Source organism: Pinus tabuliformis, chromosome 6 (genome assembly GCF_031772625.1).
Source record: "Pinus tabuliformis cultivar Carrire ecotype Pingquan chromosome 6, CPIR1, whole genome shotgun sequence".
Lineage (NCBI taxonomy): Eukaryota > Viridiplantae > Streptophyta > Pinopsida > Pinales > Pinaceae > Pinus > Pinus tabuliformis.
Genome location: NC_142292.1, coordinates 521159747 through 521176994, shown reverse-complemented (window position 1 = coordinate 521176994; position 17248 = coordinate 521159747).

Sequence of the window (17248 nt, the reverse complement as noted above, 5' to 3'; positions counted from 1 at the left end):
GAGCTAAAATTAGGGTATATATATAAGTTATTAAACAAAAGAAATAAGAAAATAGGTCGGCTCTTATCTTTTTATTTAATTAATTAATTAAATTATTTATTATTATTATTATTATTATTATTATTATTTTTAATTAATTAATTAATTTATTCAAGGGGATAACTTAATCGAATAATTTTATTATCTATAGAAATAATTATTATGTTTATTAATTCTATTTTAAAAAGTTGGTTCAATTGATTCATTAATTTGTTTAAATAATAAATTAATTTGTTTGATTAATCAAATTAATTAATTTAATTATGTATTCATTATTAATATGTTTATTCATTTATTTACATTATTAATTTATTAATTTGATTAATTAATTCATTAATTAATAAGTTTACAAATAAATATGGGTCGTTTATCTCTCGGCCTGAATGGGCGGCTGAGATTAACTCGGCAATTTGCTATCGGCGAGGTCATGGGGTTGCCACATAGAACCGTCGAAACCCATCGGACCCAATAAGTTATACAGGCCCTCTTTATTTTATTTCGGGTCCGACCCATCGGCGGGACCCAAATCGGCGTTTTAACAGTGGAATGGGTCCGCGGACCCGAAAACCCTTAACAGTGCATTTGTAAACTAATTCGGCTCCGGCCCGTCGAGAGCCCTCTCCTTTCGCTATACAAAGGATCCTTACGGACCCGAAATCCTTATTGTGCCACTTTTTTTGGTATTTCGGCTCCGCCAGTTGGAGCCATATGGGGGCGCTGCGATAAAACATTAGTCATTGATCTGGGGGCCCAAAATGGGCGGCTGCGATCCAATCGTCATTTCGCTAATCGGTGGGGCGGAGGGCCATATATATATATGCAATAAAACACTGCGAAACCCGATCGCAGACTTGCGATCGGCGATGGACCATCGACTCGGAGCCCATCGGCAATACAAAATAATGCTAACACATAAAATCGCCCAACCTTCGACAGCGATATTGGTGAGCCCCAGTATAGTAGCAATAATGCCACAACTCCTGGAACTCCCTTCTTTAATTTTATCAACCCGGTAGTTCGTAACAAACTTGGAAGCGACGGTGCTGTATGCATAAGTAATAGCTCTTGCCGCAGCTGTCACTTGGTCAGCTGGCACAAGTCCGCTAGGGGCTTAAGCCAACTTCTATGAGCCCTTTGAAGAAGCCTTTTAACTGATGGATGAAAGCTAACTCAAACGAAGCTAATCTACTTGCGGAAAGAAACTGAAAGCCAAAAAGAAACACAAACCCTAGCAAACCCTAATTCTACCAGCTAGTCCTACTGATGCAAAGATGAGAATGAAAACTACAGAGAGAGATGCCATTACTTCGATGAAGGTAAGATACATGTTTCTAGACTACCTCTACCTAAAGAAAACATCTTTTTGTATTTTTGAATAAGTGATTAGAATTATCATGCATGTGCTTTTAACTGGCTTTTTACTATGCAAAGGTGGATCAAGGAGGAGAAACGCTTGGAAGAGGTCGGGAAGGTTCAGAGAGGGTATAAGGAGTCCCTAACACCCTTCCAGAGAGTTTCACAAAGTTTGGCTACCAAGAAACCTCATTTGTGAGCTTCTACAGGAAGTCTGCAGGGGTTCTACAGGATGTTTCAGGGATTTCTACAGGATGTTCAGAATTTCTACAGGATGTTCTAAGGTTGGATTTTGGATGATGGGTGAGTGAAAGAGGATGCATGAATGGATGGGGAGGTAGGGTAGGGGTCTGAAATAACTCAGTGATTGAGGGATGAAGTGATAAGAGGGTGTGGAAAGCTAGCTTGTCTTAAAGAGGGCTGAGGCAATGGAAGGGCAAGAAGGTAAGGTGACGTGGGCAAAAGAGTAGTTGTGGGACGAGGGATCTAACTTGGAGATGGAGAAGTTGGCCTGGACGAAGCTTAGATGGACGAGAGAGCGATGGAGATGCACCGCACAATGTATACTTAACCAAATCAACCACGTCCTGCACACAATCAAAATATTAACTAATCTATCCTAACTGTTAATGAAACCAATGAACAACAACGTTATTTCTAAAGAGAACCATGTACAGTACTGAAGCAAAGAAACATTCCAAGAGGTCTGAACGCATGAATAACTCCTACAAATGAAAACATTGCACCAAATATTGCATGGGTAAGAAAACTAGTGTTTTTTTTGGGCAGCACTGTCTGCAATTCCAGCCCCTAGGAAGAGGTGAAAATGAGAGTGCAGGAAACCCTTTTCTGGAGCTCTTATCAATTCTTATCTCATTACTTTATTCTAGATATCTGAAGCAACTCTATTTTTAAACAATGAACTACTTAACCACACAACGAAATCTAACTCAACAAACTGTGTTTCAAATGCATACAAGGAAAATCATAATGCTGAAAGGAAAGATATCAATACAAAGAAGGAGGCCCTAGGCTCTCAGGTTGGGCCCAACCCCGAGAGCTATGGCTCCTCTAGAAACGCAGAGCTGAGATCAAATCTGACTGCTTTCCATTAAAAAATAATAATCATAAGTCAAGAGTTATGCCAATAATGGCTACAAAAGAACAAAACAGAGCTGGCAGCTCGTAGTGCAGAATGTGCAAAAGTTTTTCCATAAGTCCTTTTCGAAGGCTGAAGCCTTATCATTTATACATCACGAGGCCCCAGCTGGCCTCCTAAATCTATGGGACTTGGCTAACCAAACTGGGAGTGAACAGCTGCTTCCACAAAATCTGTTTGGCTGCCTTCTAGATCCGGTTTTGGTGGCTTTTGGAGCTCGGAGTTGGGGGTGAAGATCCCGAGGAAGGCTATTTAATGCCGTGGACAACCCCCCTACGAATCCTCAACCCCTGCTTGGCTATCTCCTAGCCCTTGTCTGCTCGGGTTTGCTCCAACATGTGTCAAAAAATCCTGAAATGAGCACGTGTTAGCCACCTAGGAATAGTGACTACCCTTATTCGTACAAAATGACATAAACATACTAAAAAATGATGCATAAGTTATGAAAAATGAAGGATTGAGCAAGGGTAGTTAGGCCGAATGAGCCCAAAATGTTACCAAATTTGGGGCTCATCATCACCCCCCAGCTAAAATGATTGCTCATCCCTGAGCAACTAATCCAGCTCCTCCTCCTTCATTGCTTTCACCGCCACTCTCACATCCCAGGCTTCTGAAGTAGTATCCTCCTCACTGACATGGGACCGAGCCTTCCTTTCCACCTCTTCCCATTGCTTATGCTCTTCTTTCTCTGTGCTGCCTTCCATCAATCCTAAAAGCAAAGGTGGCTTAGCTTGAGGCCAATCCAGCTGGCTTGGAGGTTCTATATGGACTTCTTGTAGAGGGGCACCCGTACTAGAGCTTCCCTCATTCGAGTTGGGGTGTGATATTCCCTGATTTTGAGGCTGTGGGACAATGTGTTCCACTGGCGGGTGCAAGCATGAACACAATTGTCCCCTAATAGTCTCTCCATATCTTCGAAATGTGTTACAGCCTGAGCCTACTGATCCATGTATTTCAATAAAGCTTGAGAGTCGGTTGCTAAGTGTTGGTGGGCTGATATCAATGCAGTGGGGTCCCCTGGCTCTGCTCTAATCAACAGTGGCTCATGTAACTCTCGGTTCATGACCTCTTTGACCTCTGCTGCTCTCTTTTCTTCATGGTTCAACCATGAGGCAAATGCCATCAACTGCATATCTCCCACGACTGTGTTGGGATCCCATGAAGTCACATTAGGAAGGGCCAAATTATGGAGATAGAACTCCGATAGCTTGGCCTTGTCCTCTGATGAACTGCTATTGCATAACTCTGTGAACTGCTGGGGGTCTTGGATTTGGGAGATACTCCTCTGTGCTAGTGCATTAATTTGGAATTGCAGCCACTGGTCTCGTAGGTATAGGCCATAAGATTTGGCCGGTTGTCTACATTGTAGAGCATCCATGGCCCAACTGGCCATGCATGCCAGTTGTGCCTCTTTTTGTTGCAACTGCTGTTTGAGAGCTTGTATCTCGATTTGTGCTTGCAATTCCCTTTCCTGTAGATGCTAGTTTAGTTCCCCAAGACCAACTTGCAGTCCTTCTTTGCCTTGAGGTTTTGCTGTAGTGTCCTCTGATGTTGTTCCCCTTTCTTTCCTCTGTTCCTGTAGCTACAGTTTGAGTTTCTCATTCTCTTCCTGTAGGAATACCCGCTGGCAGTTTCCCACGTGTTTTGCCATAGCTAATTCTCTTCTTGCCTCCTTGAGTTGTTCCTCCAAGGGGCCTATATCTGCTACTCCTTTAGATTTAGCTATCATCATCCACGTGTGGGTTCTCACTCTTTCTTCCTCCAACGCAAAGAAAAGCGACACTGTGAATTTTTGTGGAATAATTTTTCCAGCCTCCAAAAATTTATAATACGAGCTCAAGCTTGGCTGGGACTAGGTTCTGGAATGTGCTCTACCTCTTCTTCCCTCCGTGGCTCTCCTCTGTCTTCCCTTGGTGGTGATGTGGCTGCCTCTCCCTCCATTCTTTCGGTCTCCTTGAGCCTGGCCAATGTTTCCTGTAGAACGGCCTCAGCATCCTGTAGCAGTGTTTTTGAAGTCAACCTTTCCATTCTCTCCTTCCAGGCAGTTGTCTTCGGGCTCCCCCGCTCATAAGTGACTGATATTTTTGAGGGGGACCTCTCCCTTGGCGAGGTAGGGGTGTCTTCTATGGTAATTGAGTCGCTGGATGGAGGTTGGGGCCTGCCTGTTTTGATTCTTACACTTCTCCTTACTTTGAAATACAGAGGGGTCTCCCTCTTTGGTTTTTCCTTTGGCTTGGGAGGGGTACTTAGGGTGGCCAGCACAGCTGCTGCCTCCCTAGCAAGGATTTCGGCCGTCTTTCCCTTCTGTGTTCCTTTCTCAGGACTTCCTGTAGAAATCCTTGTAGCAGATGATTTTTGGCTTCCTGTAGAAGCCGTTTTTTATTTTCCTGTAGAAACAGGTGGCACCGTTTTAGCCTGCTTGGCTGAGGGTGCTTTGTCTTTTGACTTTGCTGAGGCTGCCTTAGAGGTGCCTTCACTGACGTGGACTTGTTCAGTCCTTTCCACCCTGCTCTGTAACCTTTTCTCCCTGGGTGTTAATGTGGGTTTGTCATCCTCTGTTTTGGCAGCCTGGTGTTTCTCTTGTTTCCCCTTGTGTTCTTTCTTTGGTGCTTTGGCCATGGTTTCTTGGCCTTTTCCTTTCTTCTCTGTTTGAATTGGTTCCTTCTCCTCGCTGCTGGAGGAGGTGAGCTCCTCAGCCAACATTTTGATGTCATCATCCTTAGTTAAGTTTCGAAAGGCTTCCCACGAGAGAGGGACGGTGTATGTGTGGAGTGCATCATCCACGAGGAGCTTAATGAGCCCATGATGGGCTACCTGGTCTGGCGTTCCCTTTCGTAACCTAGTTGCACATTCAGTCATGGACTGTAGGAGGAAGTAAGGAATACTCAACTTGTTTTCTGAGGGTAGGTCCATTTGATGCCTAAGTTCTGTGAGCAGCCGGAAATGGTATCCATACACGATGCTGAATCGCCCCTCGCACGTGATATACTTCATAATTTGGAGGCTGACCTCACTCCAGAGTGGCTGTAGGCTGGCTCTTCGAACTCTGTTCTTTTCCTCTGAGAATTGCTCCTCTGGTAGAAAGAACTCCTTCTTAGCCTTCTGGCCCAGTTTTCTCTCCTCCTTATCCCACGGTACCCCCATCGGGAGATCAGTGACTCTGCTGATGAACTGTGGGGTGAGTCTGAGGTTCAAACCTCTGAAATTGACAATGGCCAGCGTTTTTGATTTTGGCTTCAAAGCTCGCAGGAATTCCTCTGCCACCTCGTCATCGTAACCTTGAAGCTTGTCGCAGAACGACATCCACCGTGCACGAGAAAACAGGTCTACCACCTTAGGGTTTTCCCGTAGCTTCTTTGAGTTTTTTGGCTCTTTCCTAATGAACCCACCTGGCATAAAAGCTTGCTGTGTTAGCCGGAGCTGGCTGGCGCGTATAAAAAGATGGACCTTTGGGATTTCCTTAGACAGAGCGCAGAATTATGCCTTTGTCATGCACACAGTTTGTGAATTCACGACTGTCTATAGGTGAGCCTTGACAGTGGCTCAATTATGAACCAAACCCTGTAGAAAACCCCGCATATACACTACGACGACAATTCTCATGCAGAAGTAAGACGACGCTTGCAAATTCATGCGCAGACTGTAATTCTACTTTTTTAGGACGTCGACTTCGCCACCCTTTGAACCAATTGCATGGGAGGACTAGGTTCAGGCTTACCTCGTTCCAACTTGCCACCTTTGGCATGAATAGATTAATTTCCTCTGTAGCGGTGAGCTTCCTGTAGCGCAGCTTCCTGTAGAAGTCATGCACGGGTTCTGGAGAGCGCGTCAGTGGTTTTGGGCCTTCTGTGCAACCACCGGACGTTTGAACAAGCTGAGGACTCGAAGTAACAGTCTACAGGAAATTTCGGATGCTTACTCGACTGCAAAGTGGTTGAGGATAAATGAGTGGAGTGCCATACGCGATCTAGCCGGTGGATTTGAATCCCAGCAGAACTCGTGGCGCGGGGCTGAGCTGTCCCTACCGGATCGTTGGACGACGTCACCTGTTATCATTCCACTGTAAGTCTGCTTGACCGCCGAATCATTCCCTGCATGTCTACCGCCGCCACTTCTGTTAGATCGCCGCTTCTCCCCGACTGGACGCTTCCCACGTGTCCATTTCCTGTCTTGTTTGACACAACCAACGATTTCCGGATCGGACGAGACCATCGGACTGGTCGTGGTGGCCAGTTGAATGGCTACCCGACTTGCTCAACCCATTCATTTCCATACTCGCACACATTTTAGAGCATTTTTCATGTAATTTGACGAAACAGGGTGAGGCACTTACCTGTGCGGCCACGACGTTATTTTCATGCTTCAAGACGAGGGTGACGGATCCGCTTGTTGTTGCTTCATGCACAGGCACGGGAGTTCCTTCTTACCGACTGCTGCTGGTTACAAGACCGGTTGCCTGGCTGCGGATGGTGCATGCGCCAGCTTTATGAGTTACAGGTGCCTTCATGGTGTATGCTCTAGCCGGATCGACTACTACAGGATTCCTATAGGATATCCTATAGCCGTTTCTCCTCCTAGGGTGCATGCCGAAACGGTGGAATCACGGTCACGATTGCAGGGTCCTCGGATTGCTTTGATAAGTAGCGCATTGGGCCTCTGCATACTTTATTTCATTTGAGAATTGTTTCTTCTGAGAATCCAACGTTCTGATTTGACTATGCAGGTATTTCCATTGTATGGCAGCAGGGGTGGTAGAAGGAGGCGACAACAGTGGGTGATGGAGAAAAACATTGGTTGCATGCCTCCTTATTGGACTTCGGGCTTCAAATTCTTCCATACAGTCAGTCCTGGGCCATCCAAAGATTCTACAGGAAGTTTCCTATAGAAATACAGAACTTCCTGTAGAAAGTCTTGTAGCTTCCTGTAGAAGGCTAAACGGTGATCAAATCGTGCCCAGACCTTGGAAGAGATGAGTGTTTCTGGAGGGAGTGCTGGTGAGGTCACCGGGTAGCATAGTAGGGACCCTTGTCCTTGAGTTGAGAGACCTCCTTTCTGCATGGAATACCTGCAACCTGCATGAATTGTCAAATCTTGAGCCTGTTTTCCTGTTTCAGCTTCCTTCTTTTCTGTTTTCTTTTTCTTTGTTTGTTTTTTTCTTTCTTCTTCTTTTTTTTTTTTTAGAAGACAACAGGGGTGCCTCAATGAGGTTTTCACCCCTACCATCTGCCTTGAGCGCCTCAAAGAGGTTTTCACCCAAGGGTATTTTTTATTCAAAAATTTTCCTAAAGACAGCAGGGGCGCCTCAATGAGGTTTTCACCCCAACCATCTGCCTTGGGAGCCTCAGAAAGGTTTTCACCCAAGGATCTTTTTTTTTTTTTCTTTTTTTTTTTGATGTTCAGGGTATGCCCAAAACAGAGGCAGAACCCTTCTCTATGACCAGCACTGATGTTTCCACAGTTTTGATGAATTCTTGCCTCGAAAGAGGTTTCCTGTAGATATTTAGTCGATGCCCATTGATGAGCATGGGGATGGCTTCCTCATCAATGGTCCGAATAAGAACAGACCCATTGTCGTTACACTTCTCCACTGCATATGTTCCCAGCCATCTTGTTCTCAACTTCCCCTTAAAATCCTTATGTCTGGAATCGTACAACAGTGCCCAATCTCCCGGCTGGAATTGCTTGTCATTGAGGTGTCGGTCATGCCATACCTTCCTCTGAAGTTGAACCACCTCTGAGTGGAGAAGGGCCTGCATTCGGTGTTCATCCAGCCCATTCAGCTGCAATAACCTTTCTTGTTGGGCATGGCTGAGATCTAGGTCCAGCTGAGCTGCCATCCTCAAGGTGTTGTACTCGAACTCAATTGACAACAAAGCTCTCTTCCCATAGACCAGCTCATAAGGTGTGAAGCCGGTTGTGGTCTTCCAAGTGGTGTTGTAAGCCCAAGTGGCCTCAACCAGGCAATCTGCCCAATCTTTTCTACTGCTGCTCACCACCTTAGTCAAGATCCCTTCTAATGCTCTATTGGTGACTTCCACCTGCCCATTTGCTTGAGGATGATAGGGGGTGGAAGTCCTATGCTTGATTTTGTGATGAGCGAGTAGGTCTTCAATTAAGTTGGAGGTGAACTGGCTTCCTTGATCGGTGACTAGCTCTCTTGGGTAGCCAAATTTGTAGAAGATGTTTTCTCTTAAAAACTCAGCCGCGTTTTCTTCTGTAGCTACTTTGATTGCCTCGGTTTCTGCCCACTTTGTTAGATAGTCTGTGCACACAATGATGTAAGACCTTTCCCTTGAAGGAGGATTGATAGGACCCACAAAATCCATACCCCACTTCTCAAATGGCTCAAGAGTCACTTGAGGTTGGAGAGGCATTTCATCCCTTGGAGTCGGTTTCCCCATTCTTTGGCATCGGTTACATTGGCTGATATATCTTCTGGCATCTTGATGCAGCGTGGGCCAATAGTATCCTGCCTGTAGAATTTTGAAGGCAGTTATTTTGGCTGCAAAATGTCCTCCACAAGGCCCGTCATGACAGGTTAGGAGGATTTCAAAGACCTCCTCCTCCCTTACACAACGCCTTAAGATCTGATCAGGACCAAGCTTGAACAGGTTGCCCCCGATCCAAGTGAATGAGGCACTCTTCCTTACAATTCTGCTCTTCTCTTTTGAGGATAGGTGCGGAGGGAACTGTGCTGAGACAAGGTAATTTGCTATATCAACAAACCATGGAGAGAGTACTGAGATAGCAAACAGATGTTCATCTGGTATCTGGTCATCCACTGTTCCATCCTCACCTGTAGGTAAATCCAATCTAGACAAGAAGTCAGCAACAACATTTTCTTTACCTGGTTTGTCAACAACAGTCAAATCAAACTGTTGCAAAAAAAGTAGCCATCTAATAATACGAGCATTCACATCCGGTTTATTCATTAAATATCTAATTGCAGCATGATCAGTATGTACAAATGTTTGATAGCCAGTGATGTAATGTCGGAACTTGTTCAGTGCATGGACCACGGCCAAGAATTCTTTCTCAGTTACAGTATAATTCAGTTCTGCCTTGGATAAGTTTTTGCTGACAAAGTATATGGTGTATGGAAGTTTTTGTTCAACTTGTCCTAAGGCTGCCCCTATGGCTTTGTTCGAGGCATCAGTGTGGATGTGGAAAGGTAGGGCCCAATTTGGACCTCTCAAGATTGGGGCAGACACCAACTTATCCTTTAATTCATTCAGAGCCCTCTGACAATCGTCAGTCCATTTAAACTCAACATCTTTTGCTAAGAGGCCAAACAATGGCGAGGCTAGCTTACTAAAGTCTTTAATGAATCTCCTATAATACCCTGCTAAACCTAAGAAACTTTGAACAACTCTTACCTTCTGAGGAGGTGGAACCTTTTTGATGAGAGCAATTTTGTTAGGATCCACCTGTAACCCTTGGCGAGAAATGGTATGTCCTAGCACGGTCCCTTCAGTCATCAAGAACTCACATTTTTCAGGACTAAGGGACAGGTTCATCTCAATCCACTTGGTTAGGACTTTTCCCAGATTGGACAATGCTTCCTGGAAGTTGGACCCATAAGGAGTGAAGTCATCCATATAGATTTCCACCGAGTCATGGACCAGCTCAGAAAAGATGCTCAAGATGGCTCTCTGGAAGGTCGCAGGAGTGTTGCATAGCCCAAAGGGAAGAACTCGGTAAGCAAAGGTACCCCAAGGACAAGTGAAGGTGGTCTTATCTTGGTCTTCCGGGCTGATTTGGATCTGATTATACCCGCTAAACCCATCTAGGAAAGAGAAAAACTTCTTTCCCGCCAGTCCATCCAACACTTGATCTATGAAGGGTAGAGGAAAGTGGTCTTTCTTGGTGGCTTTGTTCAGTTCTCGGTAGTCCACACAGATTCTCTACTTCCCATTTTTCTTGGGAACCAACACCAGAGGGGACACCCACTCGCTATCCGAGATGGGGTAAATGAATCCTGCATCCAACAGTTTTTGCAATTCTTCCTTAACGATGTCCTTAAGGGCTGGATTCATTCTCCTTTGGGGTTGCCTGACCGGTTTTCAATCTTCTTTGATGTAGATGTGATGGGTATAGACTGAAGGATGGACTCCTTTCATCTCCTTATAGCTCCAAGCAAAAGCATCTAGATGACTGGCCAACAGACTACACAGCTCCTTTTCCTGGGAAGGAGATAGGGAGGAGCTGATCTTTAATGTTCTCTTCGGGCCAAACTCCACATTTTTTACTCTAGGAGTGATTGGATTGGTCACACAAAGGTCCACTAAGGTGCTGGCTTGGGTATCCTCCACCAATTTCTCTAAGGACAATGCACTGGGAGGTGGATTCTGAATCAAGGTCTCAATCAAATCATCCTCAGTTTGAGGACCTCCCCTGGTGGTTTCTAAGGTGCACAAGGGTGCAGAGTACACCTCATCCTCTTCTCCTTCTTCCAACCAAAGTGGTAAGTCATGCTCTAATAGAGGTTGGGTAGGAGGATATAGGACTAGCTGCTTGGACATAGGACCTTTTTTGATGGTCATGTTTCCTGCACAGGAGCTTATGTAAGCATCCGCAGTGGCTAACCAAGGCCTTCCCAAAATAAGGGGGTATGCAGTAAGCTTTGCCTTTGGTTGAAGAACCAAGAAGTCTGCAGGGTACTCCCAAGAGTCAACAGAGACCAAGACATCCTCCACAATCCCTTCGGGAGTCACGGTGGAGCGATTTGCTAGCTGCAGGACTGTCGAGGTCTTTCTTAAGGAACCCTGAAGGTTGAGTTTGAGCATGGTATCTCTGGTCATCACATTAATGGCAGCCCCTAAATCAATCAAAGTGTGGGGTATGATGGTGCCATTGATGTGGACATCAACTACAGGACTCCCAGGATCCAAATACTTTGGGCAGATTACTTGCCCCAACATAAGATCAGATAGTTGTCCTATGATGTTGATGGTTGAGGCATCTCTTTTTCGCCTGCCTGGGTGTCTAAAACACTTTTCCTTAACCAGTTTGTTGTATATCGGTACATCTTTGATGGCTTGGAGAAGTGGTATTTTCACACACAACTGTTTGAGTTCTCCCAGAAGCTCATCGTCCTCTGGGTTGAGTTGTGTGGTTGTTGTTAGTCTCTCAGGAAAGGGTGGAATGGCTTTTGGTTCACTTTCCTGTTTATCTTCCTCATCCTCTGGGGGAGGAGGTTGGCGATCCGGAAGAGTCTTTCCAGATCGCAGGTTGATCTCCTGGATCTCCATAGCATAGGTAGCGCATGTTTCTCCCCAGTATATACCTGTTGGGCCTGTCGGTTGTTGGGATTCGGGTTCGGTTGAGCAGGCATTTGGGGTTGTCTTGGAGGAGCAGGAGGTAATGGTTGTGGTTGAGCTGGTGGTGGAGGCAAAATGGTGGGAGGAGTATTGTACTGGGGCCTCCACCCCGGTTGAGGTGCATTCCACTGAGGTTGTGGCTGGGCATGTGAGTGAAACGAATGAGTAGTGGGCTGAGTATGGTATTGAGGTGGGTAAGACCATGGGGGAGGTACAGACCAAGAAGGATGAGCAGGGGGACCCCAGGAAGGCATAGGAGCAGATTGGTTGGGGCTATAATAAGCTTGGGATGTCCCTTGCATCCCCTGCTGGTAAGGTCTAGGTCCATGTGGCCTCCTTTGGTTGAGGAAATAGAGAGGTTCAGTGGGTGCCTCCATTCCTTGGTACATGGCTTTAAGCCCAGGTAAGGTTGGGCATTGGTTTGTGGGGTGGTCCTCCTCACAAACGAAACATACCTCTACCGAATGTAATGGGCACTCGTTCTTAGGGTGCTTCCTTGTACACCTAGGGCAGAAGATAGCCAAAGCCCTCTCAACTTCCTCTTTCTTCTGCTGGATTCGGAATGTATCAAGTTGCATGGCAATGGTCTGTCTCACCTCACTCTTGAGGTCCTCTAACTGATTTGCAAACTCATGTTTGGAGAAAGGAATACTAGCTGAGAGGGGGTTTTCTCTACCTCTTTTCCGGGCTACCCTAGAGTGGTTTCTAAACACAGTCTTTATATCCTCATAAGGTAGTTGGTAAGTATCTCCTCCAGCTAGCATGTGAAGGGTATCTAGAAGGTCTTCAGGGACTCCTCGGAGTAGGACCAACTTGAGAGATTCAGGGTCAAGTGTGCACCTGGCCTGTTTATAGCTAAGTTGGAACCTTTCCTTGTAATCTTCTAAAGACTCATCATTTCCCATGGTCATCCGAAAGATTTCTCCCTTGGCTTCCTTGGACCTACAGTAGTCCCGGTATTTGTTATTGAAAGCTTGCTGCATCTGAGCCCAAGTGGTGATATTGTTCCCAGGTAAGCCCATGAACCAGCGTAATGTTGCATCCTTAAGGGTAGAGGGAAAGAGTTTCAGTTTTTGCTCATCTTCGGTATAGTCATAGGTTCGACAAAGGATAGCAAACTCAAACAGGAAGGTATCAGGGTCTTCAGTAGTCAGTCCATGGAAGTGAGGTAAAGCGGAGGGGCTTATGTTTTTCATTTTCATGTCTCCATTGGTCTCTCGGATGGGAAAGGCACCTTCTATTCTATCAGCTTCCCTTCTATTGTCAGCCATGGCTTCAGATGGAGTGTTCTCTAACTCTTCTTCTATTATAGGATCTTCGTATATCTCAGGAGGCTCGCCTATAAGTTCTTCTAGATCACTGTCACCAAAGAAGAGAGAAGGGTGACTCAGTGAAGTGGTGGGGGTGTTGGGTAAGAATTTGCCTGTTTTATCTCGATTTCTACGAGGCATGAAATGGGAAGACTTTTGATTTCTTTTGTTTTTTTTTTCTTTGGTACCTACAAAACTAAAATAGACCTAACTGCAACTAACTATCTTGCTGAAATGGAGATGCGGAATTGAAATGAAAGCATGAAAGGACTAATCTATTTTGCTCAAATGAAATTGCAGGAATGAAATGCTAGGCTACGCTTGCGGAATTGAAATGCTAATCTACGCTTGCAGAAATGAAATTGTGGAATTGAAATGCTAATCTATGAAAACAGGAAATGAAATTTCGGAATTAAAATGCTAATCTACGAAAGAAAGAAATGTCTACGCTACTTTTGCGGAAATGAAATTGTAGAATGGAAATAAAATAAACTACTTAGCAGAAGGTTGTAGTGGAAAATAGAAGAAAAGAAACAATCACCAATACTCTGACGCTTCCCCGACAACGGCGCCAAAAAGATGGTGAGCCCCAGTATTGTAGCAATAATGCTACAACTCTTGGAACTCCCTTCTTTAATTTTATCAACCCGGTAGTTCGTAACAAACTTGGAAGCGACGGTGCTGTATGCACAAGTACTAGCTCTTGCTGTAGCTGTCACTTGGTCAGCTGGCACAAGTCTGCTAGGGGCTTAAGCCAACTTCTATGAGCCCTTAGAAGAAGCTTTTTAACTGATGGATGAAAGCTAACTCAAAGGAAGCTAATCTACTTGCGGAAAGAAACTGAAAGCCAAGAAGAAACACAAACCCTAGCAAACCCTAATTCTACCAGCTAGTCCTACTGATGCAAAGATGAGAATGAAAACTACAGAGAGAGATGCCATTACTTCGATGAAGGTAAGATACATGTGTCTAGACTACCTCTATCTGAAGAAAACATCTTTTTGTATTTTTGAATAAGTTATTAGAATTATCATGCATGTGCTTTTAACTGGCTTTTTACTGTGCAGAGGTGGATCAAGGAGGAGAAATGCTTGGAAGAGGTCGGGAAGGTTCAGAGAGGGTCTAAGGAGTCCCTAACACCCTTCTAGAGAGTTTCACAAGGTTTGGCTACCAAGAAACCTCATTTGTGAGCTTCTACAGGAAGTCTGCAGGGGTTCTACAAGATGTTTCAGGGATTCCTACAGGATGTTCAGAATTTCTACAAGATGTTCTAAGGTTGGAATTTGGATGATGGGTGAGTGAAAGAGGATGCATGAATGGATGGGGAGGTAGGGTAGGGGTCTGAAATAACTCGGTGATCGAGGGATGAAGTGATAAGAGGGTGTGGAAAGCTAGCTTGTCTTAAAGAGGGCTGAGGCAATGGAAGGGCAAGAAGGTAGGGTGACGTGGGCAAAAGAGTAGTTGTGAGACGAGGGATCTAACTTGGAGATGGAGCAGTTGGCCTGGACGAAGCTTAGATGGATGAGAGAGTGATGGAGATGCACCGCACAATGTATACTTAACCAAATCAACCATGTCCTGCACACAATCAAAATATTAACTAATCTATCCTAACTGTTAATGAAACCAATGAACAACAACGTTATTTCTAAAGAGAACCATGTATAGTACTAAAGCAAAGAAACATTCCAAGAGGTCTGAACGCATGAATAACTCCTACAAATGAAAACATTGCACCGAATATTGCATGGGTAAGCAAACTAGTGTTTTTGTTGGGCATCACTGTCTGCAATTCCAGCCCCTAGGAAGAGGTGAAAATGAGAGTGCAGACAATCCTTTCTGGAGCTCTTATCAATTCTTATCTCATTACTTTATTCTAGATATCTGAAGCAACTCTATTTTTCAACAATGAACTACTTAACCGCACAATGAAATCTAACTCAACAAACTGCGTTTCAAATGCATACAAGGAAAATCATAATGATGAAAGGAAAGATATCAATACAAAGAAGGAGGCCCTAGGCTCTCAGGTTGGGCCCAACCCCGAGAGCTATGGCTCCTCTAGAAACTCAGAGCTGAGATCAAATCTGACTGCTTCCCATTAAAAAATAATAATCATAAGTCAAGAGTTATGCCAATAATGGCTACAAAAGAACAAAACAGAGCTGGCAGCTCGTAGTGCAGAATGTGCAAAAGTTTTTCCAAAAGTCCTTTTCGAAGGCTGAAGCCTTATCATTTATACATCACGAGGCCCCAGCTGGCCTCCTAAATCTATGGGACTTGGCTGACCAAACAGGGAGTGAACAGCTGCTTCCACAAAATCTGTTTGGCTGCCTTCTAGATCCGGTTTTGGTGGCTTTTGGAGCTCGGACTTGGGGGTGAAGATCTCGAGTAAGGCTATTTAATGCCATGGAGAACCCCCCTACGAATCCTCAACCCTAGCTTGGCTGTCTCCTAGCCCTTGTCTGCTCGGTTTTGCTCCAACATGTGTCAAAAAATCCTGAAATGAGCACGTGTTAGCCACCTAGGAATAGTGACTACCCTTATTCGTACAAATGACATAAACATACTAAAAAATGATGCATAAGTTATGAAAAATGAAGGATTGAGCAAGGGTAGTTAGCCCGAATGAGCCCAAAATGTTACCAAATTTGGGGATCATCAAATATCGCGTCGGAGGGAGGGCACATGTCTTTGGAGGGTTTCCAAATATGCTTGTTATATGCCACTTCCCTCTCCCGATAGTGAAATCGCATCGGAGGGGGAACAAATAGAGCCTTTTCTCATCGGAGCATGCATTTTATTAAAATGCAAAGGTAAATGAATTCGGAGGGGTGATGAAAGTGCTTTGAATGGATCTCTAGGGCATCGGAAGGGGCCTGATGGCCCAAAAAGAAGGATTTTTCAATTTTTTGAAGGTTTTTACATGGTTTGACTATTCTTATGCCTTGGAAGGAGTCCAAAGGCACTTAGGAGGAAAGTGATGTGTTTTTGAGAGGGGTTTAGTGGGAAAAAGGGGTTTCATGCCTTATAAAGGAAAACCAAGGCCAAAGGGATGATTTTTATACATATGAAGGTAAACTATGCAAAGGAATAAGTCCTTATGCATTTTGAAGATGGTTAGAGGGGTCAATGCGGGTTCTTGCTGAGTTTCAGATAAACTTAGCAATTCCAGAGGATATATATGGTTATTTTTCAACCAGGGGGAGGGATAAATATATAGGGGAGTTATATACATAGTTTTAGTAGGGGAAGGGGAAATAGATAGGGAGTTACATAATAAAGTTAGTAGTTAATATGATAATGATGAGAAAAAGCACTAAGAATGATGTCTTAGGCTATCAAATGGGGGAAAATGACTGATAGAAGAAGTGTGAACATTCCTTTAGTGATCCAGGTGGATATTGGTGGCCACCCGCTAATTCCACTTGGATCCCCTCTAGTGCTTCTTACAGTTTGTTTCAGTTTCCTTAATTATAGCACAGTTTACTATTTTTAGCAGTTTTTCGGGTCCTAAACTTCTGGAGCCGTTTTGAGGCCCTAAACGACGTTTTTTGGGAAATCTACCGCCAACGATATTTTTGATAAAAATCGTCTTTTCTGTCGTAGTCCTCGGAGAGATCTTTCCAACGGGTTATCATGCACGTCAAACGGAGATAGTACGACCAATTCGCGACCCCGGGAATTTGATGTACTAACTTACCCAAAAACGGGGCCCACAATTGGCGTTTCATCTTCTAGGGTTAGGTTTTGGAATGTGAAGGGTTTTCCATTGTTTCTCAACAATAAATAGGCCTCCGAGCCTCATTGTAAGACAGTTCAGAGGCATGTAGCCACCACATCTCTTCTCAGAGATAAGCTACCATCGCTCTAGCTGGTTTATTTCCATTTCTGTTTGTAAGCATAATTCAGTATTTTACAGTAATGAATTGAGGTATTATTTCCGCTGCATATCTATCTTTATGGTTATCTCTGTATTTTATTGCGTTCCTGTTAAATCCGGATTAGTGGTATCAGAGCGGTCTGCTTTTCTTCTCTGTTTTTCTTTGCATGTCCCCAACGAGGTC